Below are 9302 nucleotides of genomic sequence, written 5' to 3'. Positions count from 1 at the left end.
CATATCAAATCAAATAGTATCTCTCAACTTAGAGGCTGAATGATAAAAGTGGAAGTGAGGCTCATCAAAGGCATCCTTGCAAGTTTGATCAAAGATGAAATTTGTATCTCTCTGTAAAAGGCTGGACAATAGGATTTCCCTACTATTCACTCTAGGACCTAATCAATAAAAGGCAGGGAAAAATGTCTTTGTGAGTGACCTGATTCAACTTCCTATAATCAATACAAATTTGCCACTTATTCTAAATTATGATCGAAATCAACTCATCAAACTGGTTCTTTATCATTGTTATGTCAGTCTTTTTTGGTACAACGTGTATTAGACTCAACCGTTCACTATTTAAGATCGGGTATATCATGCCAACAACTAACAATTTGCTCACTTCTTTATTCACCACCTCTAGGAGGGTGAGATTCAGTCTTCTCTGGGACTATCTCATAGTTTGGCATCTTCATCTAGTAGTATTTTGTGCATACAAGTGGAGGGATGAATACCTAGAATATCTGCCAAAGTCCACCAAATTGCTTGCTTGTGGGCTACTAAGATCTGCAACAACTTTTTCTCTTGTGCAGCATTCAAATTTGCTGAAATGATCATAGGTAATTTGATGTTAGCCTCTAAAAATGCATACTTCAAGTGCTTGGGCAGATACTTCAGTTCAAGTGTAGGTGGCTGCACAATAAAGGGGGGTTGTTCTGGTAGAGAAATCCAATTCTGCAACATGTATCTAGGTAGGTTCAGGGGTATGTGTACTTACTGTAATTAAGCTAGAGCTTTCTAAACCTGCTTCTACGGTCCATATATTTATGTTTAGCTTTTATTTTAATTGAATTTTATACTGATTTATATGTTAAATGTGTAGTTTAGTATGAAGAGGCCACAAGTGAATTTTGGATACGTTTTTGGCCCAAATTAATTAAAAATCAAAGCTTCGCAACAGTTAGCATGCCCAAACCCATTCAACAAGGCCTTGCACGACCGTACTCATCTGTGGGAAGCCCAATTATAAAGAACTTTTAGGGTTTTTAAACCCTATAAAAGAGATACCCCAAGCATCTTGTTGAAACATATCGTTTTACATCTTATCTTTCACTCTTCGATACATCTTTCATCTTGTCTCTCTTGCACGGGATCATTGGCATACTCTTGCTAGACTTGGAGCTTCGAGCGACTGTACTTAAAGACCGAGAAATCATCTTTTTCTAGTTTGTTTTTCTTTATAGCTTTGTTTATGATTGTTTTAGTTCTTCTCTTTAGCATGAATAACTAAGTCCATAGCTAGGGCTGTGAGAACTATTGTTCATGAATTTATGAGATTTTAAAGTTTGAATCTATATTTGATTTCCATTCGTGATTAGCTTTTATCCTATTGCGCATAATTATAATCCTAATTAATTATATCATCAGACAACTGTACCTCGATTAGATAATAGATCTATAGGATAAAACAAGACAAAGGATTATGTAGACCAAACCAATCTTGCTCTCCAATCATTATTAAATTAACAAGTTCATAGGTACTTTATACTTTCTTTAATTGATGTCTTGCATGATCATTGGGGATATTAATTTAGAGAAAGATATTAGTATTGCATGATCATTAGGTATTAATAGTATTTGTATGAATGATTGGTGATCACAAGGAAATCAAATTTAGAATTAAATAAAAAAATAACATAAATGATTGAATGAGAAAACTTATATACCATAGGTTTCTCTCCTAGAAGTTCAACCAAGACGTGTGTTGTGTTATTTGCTTTTATTCATAATTAATTTTATAATTAAATTCTGTTTCATACATTACATCTTTTAGACTCAAATAATTAAATTAAGAAATTCTTAGTAATTGAAAATCAATCTTTGTAGGACAATATCTCGAGAACTTATTTTAGAAACCTTTATTACTTCTTAACGGGTACACTTGTCCTCCAAACACTATATCACATAAAGCATGCATCTATTTCAACATAAGCTTTACACAAATATGCTAAAGTGCATGTACAACTAGAAATATAATAAATTTCATTACAAAACTCCTCAGTCACACATTAATAATGTCTAATTGAAATTCACTATATAGCTTTCTGGGATGTTTCATGACCTCAAAGTTGTTGAACTGCACAACATCGTCTCCAAACTCCATTTATAGAATTCTTGAGTGCACATCATTTTTTGTCCTCGCTATTTTTAGGAAAGGTCTACCAAGGATCAATGCATGCATGTTAGAATCTTCTGTCATGTCTAGAATGTAGAAATCAACATGGAATATCAGCTAGTCCACTCTGACAAGCACATCTTCTACTACTTTAGTAGGAAATGTGGTGCTCTTGTTTGCCAATTGAATGACTACACTAATTTGATTTAGGGGGCCAAGGTTCAGAGACCTATAAATTGATGTAGGCATCACATTTATGGAAGCATGGAGATCAAGTAATGCATTACTAAAGGTGGAATTCCCAATGGTGCAAGGTATAATGACCCTTCTAATACTAAAGCTTTGATATCACTTTATTAATGTAGTAACTCAGAAAACACCAAAATCTGGTAAATTTTTTTTTTCTTTATACATAGAAATATAAGTATAGGTTCCCTTTTTTCTGGAAAAAGAGAGTTAATATACATATCTGTTCAACATCTAACCATACCATAGCTAATTATCATTCCCTATTTCAATCCCAACGGCCTAATAGAGTAAGAATAGACACAACTCATAATATGATAACACCTCGATATATTAAATATCAGTTTGGCAGCATAGTCAAGTACTTAGTCATAATTAAAGACGATTAGCATTATCCAAATACAAAACATAATAGAATAAGACCAGACTTCCTAAAAGCAGTTCCCCTAATACATAGTCAAACAAAAGCAATAGTCGTAACGGGAATAATCCTTAATAGGATCTGACTCCTCAAAGGAAGTAGGGAAAGAAGAACTAGAAGCAGCCGCAGCAACAGAGCCTCCATTCTCTAATCCATGATTCACACGAGCTAGTCCATGGGAGATACTTTGCTGAGCCACAGAGTCGAACACTCATAGATCCTCCTCAGAAGGAAGGATCCATACCTTCACCTCATTCTGGTCCCTCTATATAGATAAAAGAGAAGGACGACACAATACAACACAATTCAAAGGGGTGAGTTCTCCACACACAAACAATAATCAAATAGCCATACCCCAAGGAAGGCGGCGTCACAATCATAAGCAATTTCAACAATCAGCATTCACCATCATCAAGTATTCAGTAGTAGATTAGAATAATAAGCAATAGTCATATTCATTACCAATTTCACAGTCAATCAATCATTCCTAGTAGTAATGCATATGATGTATGAATGCAGGTTTCAATCTCACCCATATTGTCTCTCATGTTTTAATAGTATGCAATGATGCATGGGGATCCCATCACTCTATGACTGGCGACTTGCCCAGCTTTTACCATAGAGTCTCATAGATAGATAGATTCAAGTCGTGAGGCAATCGGAGGACTCCATTCCCTGCATTTAGATTGGCACAGTAGAATAGAATAGAAGCAACATTTAGCTTTAGTAGAACACCACTGGTGTTTGGCCCAAGATGAGTCTCTTCGGGAATAGACCTCGACGACCATAGAATGTGCGGTCCTTGTCAAGTTTGGCTAAGGTTTGCAGTGAGTCACGACCCGGCCACAGAGGCGCATCACTGTTGCCACTTAGGTCAACTATTCCCCCTTTTGCCACCCCCAGTAGATCTACTCGGGACCGAACCTACAACACCTCCAAGCTGTGCCGCAGTAATGCCTCCAAGTCGTTCAAAATAATAGTATGATGCATGAAATGATATTTTTCAGTTTTCTTTGATAGTTTTCTCATTTCATGTAGCCACTTAGAGGCTAGGCACAATAGAATATAATAGAAGCCATTACAGGGCTTAGTAGCATGGATAGATTCCATGAGTTTCACAGTAGCATGGATAGATTCCATGAGTTTCATAGTAGCATAGATAGATTGATTCCATGAGTTTTCATAGCAATTTCAACGAGTTCATAGTAGTTCAAAGTAATATAGTTTCTGGAACTCATAACTTAGAATAGATCTTTCATAATAGATTCATAGTCTCATGGTTTTATGTTTTCCCACTCATGGATAATTTTAGTGCAGCATATAATATATTGGACCATAACATAGGCAATTCATTCAAACCTTCTTGATTCATTTCCTCTTTCTCAATTCACTTTTCTTTCACATTTCAAGTCCAATCTCTCTTTCAATTTAGTACAATCCCGTTTCTCAATCCTTGCAATCTTGCCATTCAAGTTCATCCTAACCATTACATTTATCTCCATCAATCTCTAACACCTTCTAAACCATAAATCATTCAACTCAAACTTCTACTCTCTTGATTTCTTCCTCTCGGTTTTTTTTCCATAAAAGTACAATTCATAAAACTTAACTCCTCTCTAAACCATCAGTTAAACAAGTTAATTCACAATAATATAAAGGTGTTACCTCTCAGTTTTTCTCTCTTTATTAGGGAAGATCAATCAAACTTAGGTTCTTTCTATACACCAACTTAATCAACTTAGTTCACAAATGTTCAAAGTCCTATCCTCTCGGGTTTTCACACTTTTCTTATAAGATATATGTGGTTTCTTCACTCCACTTACTCAACCACTCAATATATGTCAAATTCATAATATTCCCAATAATTTCATTTAGGTCCAAGGTCCTTTTTGATAATTCAGCCCTCAAGGGCTCTAGATCAACATCAATATATCATTGTATAATTATTTTTTCGCTACACAATCTCTTGGTTCATCAAGTCTTTTGTAGTAAGATGCAAATGATGCATGTAATATTATCAACATGGCCATTTCTTGGCATAATCATAATAAATAGTAAGTCATTCAAATTTTCCAACCAAGTGTCAATTCAACCTTTTCACAGTTTTTCAAGGAATAACACAATTCATGAATAGTACACTATTTCACATCACTTCTAATTTTTTCAGCAACTCATTCAAGCAAACATCACCAATTTCAAGTACCAATACCAAGCAACATCAAGGTCAATCACAATCAATTTTACAATCAATCATTCAATCACACACTCAACCAAGTCCCACACGGTTCAAGGCATTCAAATCAATGCAACACACTTTCAAATTCAATTTTAGTTTCCTTAAAATGCAAGGTACATACAAGATATTTTTCTGAAATTTTGCAACACTTTTGGATGTCAAAACCGAAACCATCCAAGCGATTTTCCTTTTCTCTTTTTATGAAATTAATTACAATGAATCATACCAATCCTTTCCAAATGTCCCAAGGTTTCAAAATATATAAATCTTAGCCTTTTTCCTCATAACAATCAAAACTGTCCAGCCTTTAAAAACTCATTTTTCATCAAGTCCACAATAAGCAAAATAGAGAAAAATCAACATGCAAACACAAGGTTCCATCATCCAAGTGCAGTACTTTAATTTTCACCAAAGGATTAAGTTTAAAAAGTCTAAACCGAGGCAATACATAAGGGTTTTCGACACTTAGATCTTTCATTTTAGTGATCCAAAGAGTATACTTATTTAAAGAGAGATAGATCTCAAAAGAACAAGGGGTTCAAGACATGCAAGGCATCATTTGAGTAGTCAAGTGCAAGATCATTGGTTAAAAACTAATATTGAGTTTAGAAAGTGGAAAACCGAAACCTTCAAGGTTCAAAATCAACATGCAAAAAGGGGATTTTAACAAATCATTTCACGGTTCCAAGACTCCAAGGGTAAACCATTATTTGAACCAAAGATTCAGCCAAGACAAGTGCAAAACCGAGATATGCACCAAAAGATTCAACATGCAAAGAATAAAAATTCAAACTTTCAAAGAGTCCACTCATCCAAGCATAAAATCGAGAATATAGAAGTGATAAAAGTGGAGAGCAAGATGCAAACTTAACATGCAAAGGGTTCAATCATTTTGTCCAAGATCATTGAAGATAAAAATGAAAACTTTCTAAGGATTTTTCACAATTTAACCAAGGGAAAGCAAGAATCAAAATAAAAGGTGAGAACTCCCCCTTGCCTTTGAGTTTTGGGCGTGAAATGGTGAGAGAAAGGGCTGGATTTTTGTGGATCTTCAAAGAGAGCATGCTGGACCGAAAAACAGCAACCAAGTTCTTCAAGTTCTTCCTCCTAGGTGAGTTCTTTCAACACGAAAAAATTGGAGGGATGATGGAGGAAGAAGTTAGTGATGGAAGGGTGAAGTGTTTGAGTGATTTGGATGAAGAAATTGTGGTGTTTGAGGGGCTGGAAGCTCTCGGTTTTCTTGAGAGAGTTTGAGAAAATTTGAGACTTTGAGAGAATAAAAATGATGAAGCAAAGTGAGAGAGAGAGAAATGAGAAATCAAGTGGAGAGAATGAGAAGTGAGGTCTCGGTTTCTTGTTTCCAAAATGGGCAAATGGAAAAAATATGAATAATTTATATGGAGGTTAATGTCTTAATGGTCCAAGGTAATTAGGAACTCATGGTTAGCTTATTGGATAAGCCTTGGAAGTCCCAAAATTTGCTCACGGTACAAAAGAAGTAGAATTGAAGTGAAATAGGTGAGAATGGTGCAAGAAAAAGGTGTTATGGTTTTTAGTGTAGGAATAGATATTTTTAAGGAAACTTGCAAGAAAAGTTAGTATATTTGGCAAGTAAAATGCATAGAATAATTTAGGGCTGCATGCAAAGGGTTTTGGGTGGAGCAATTTCCAAAAATCGGCACAAAACTCCAAGGTTAAGATTTTGGGCAGCAAATGCATGTAATTTGATTGGTCAGAAAAGAATGCGATATGACTAGGTTGACACGTGGACGAGACATTTGATGTGGTGCTAATTTCAAGAAAGACAATTAATTAAGGTAGTTATGGTGTCGGCAATTTGGAAGACATGAAAAGAAAGTTCCGAAATGACTTTGCCGGCGAATCGGGGGACAAGAATCTCTTGCATGTAATTCTAGTGGTCGGTACTAGATTTTGGAAGATTCGGGTAATCATGGTGTTTGCACTTTAGGGGACAAGAATATTTTGCATGAAAATCTAGTAGCCGATACTAGATTTGTAAAGATTTGAAGTAATGATTACAAGACTAAGTAATGATTACAAAATCTTTTGAAATAATTATAAAATCTTTTGAAATAAATATAAAATCTTTTGAAATGATTATAGAATATTTTGAAATGATTACAAAATCTATGTAATGACTACAAAATCGTTTTGCAGTAATTACAAAATCTTTTGAAATAAATATGGAATATTTCGAATGATTACAAAATCTTTTTGCAGTGATTACAAAATCTTTTGAAATAAATATAGAATATTTCGTAATGATTACAAAATCTACGTAATAATTACAAAATCTCACATTTTTCGAAAATGATAATTACGATTTTTCAATAATTTAAATAAGATAAAATATGGCTTTTTGAACAAGATTCTCATGGGTATTTTTGGGTAATACAACTGAATACAATCAAGACAATTCTTGGATGATATCGAAGCCAAGTGTATTGCATGCAGTTACTCTAAAATGCAGAACTTAGAGATCAAGTCACTATTCTCCTCAGTGAATAAAAATAGAAAATTCAGCATCTATCTAATTATTCCGACACTAGCAAGTCGGAATCAGCAAATAATTAAAATTCAAGAGCTAATAGCCAACTAATGAAAATTTGGGGCGTTACATAAGGAACAGTAAAAGTGTCAGGATCTTTACACTTCTATGGTAGATTAGGCTGTATCAGGGCTGACACATTTCTCTCCATGCTAAATCTCTCATCTCCTTTTAGCCTCCTTTTGTTAGTGTACAACTCCTTGAAGAACTTTGCATATTTAGGAATTTGTTTTATAGCATCTGGAAGTGGAATATTCACTTTTACTCTTTTGAAGGTATCAAAAAACTCCTTGTCAAGATCTGTTGGTGGCTTTGGCTTGACCACTCTGTTTAGAAAGGAGAGAACTAGTTTCTGCATAATATTTGAACTACTAGGGGTAGCTCTTTCTCACTCTCTAATATGATGACACTTATATTCTGGGGGGTTAATCTCTAGTTGAAAAGACAGTTGCCCAGACCCTTGATGTAACATATTTTATATTTATATTTATAATTTTATTTTTATTTTTAAACACTTTTCATATGCTTTATTTTTAGAGTTTTTACCATTTCCTAAGTTATTGAAATAAATTGGGCTTATTATAAATAAATGTTTTAATTTTGTATTCTCGGTGATTCTGACAACTGACTACTCTTTTGGCCATAACTTTTTCTACATACATCGTTTTTTGGCTGATTCTAGTTGCATTGGATTCTACACATTCAAAGCTTTAAAATGCATATGGATCATTAGATTTGCAATTGTTTTCAATTTTTTTTATTTTTGAAGTTGAGGTAGATATGCTTAATCTTGTATACAAGATTGTATTTAGACCCTTATTATTAAGGGTTTTGTTAACCTCAGCCCTTAGGACTAAAGATAAGCAGCTAATAATAGTAAAATTTTATTAGAAATAGAAGTATTTATTGTATTTTTATAACTTCAATATTATAACTGTGTACTTTTTTTAAATTAAAATCTTCTATTTGTGGATGCTTAAACTCAGTCCTAAGGGCTGAGGTTAACAAAACCCTATTATTAAATATTTGTAATTAGGCTTTTAGATATAATTAAGGCCTGAATTTTGGCCATTGAGTTTACCTTAATCAGAACCTAAAAATAGACTAATAAGATTTTGAATTATGGGCAATTTAATATTTTGAGTTTTGAGATTTGACTCTTAATAAGAATCCTTATTTTTTCTTTTCTCGATTTCTCTTATCTTCCTCTCAGTCTTGCTTGGGGTAAGTGCTTCAATGAAAGGCTAAACCTCTAATTCAATTTACGAAAACCAGACGATGTAAATTTGATTTGAGTTTTGGATTAAATTGCTCAGAGTTTGTTCTCCTTTTCTCTAATATCAGATTTATGAATTGTTATTATGATTAACTTTTCTGTTGGTTAGAATTTAAATCAAGGTTTGATTGATATTCTGATTTGATAATTAAATTTAGATTAGGTTAAATGATAATTTGATTTAATTTGTGATATAGTTCAATTAGGTTATTCAATTGAATTAATAATTAGATTAGATAATTGTTTAAATTTAGATTAAAATTTTTAGAAATTATGATAATTGGAATTACATGCATTTGAGATTCTTGAATTGATAATTCTTAGTCTATCTTTTTCTTCAAGTTAATTGCATTCATAATTTTTATTTATTTGATTCAAAGTTTTCAAACCTTCAAATTG

This window comes from Abrus precatorius, unplaced genomic scaffold (assembly GCF_003935025.1).
Source record: "Abrus precatorius isolate BTA unplaced genomic scaffold, Abrus_2018 Scaffold3, whole genome shotgun sequence".
NCBI classification, from domain to species: domain Eukaryota; kingdom Viridiplantae; phylum Streptophyta; class Magnoliopsida; order Fabales; family Fabaceae; genus Abrus; species Abrus precatorius.
Note: the sequence above shows the minus strand (reverse complement) of the source record.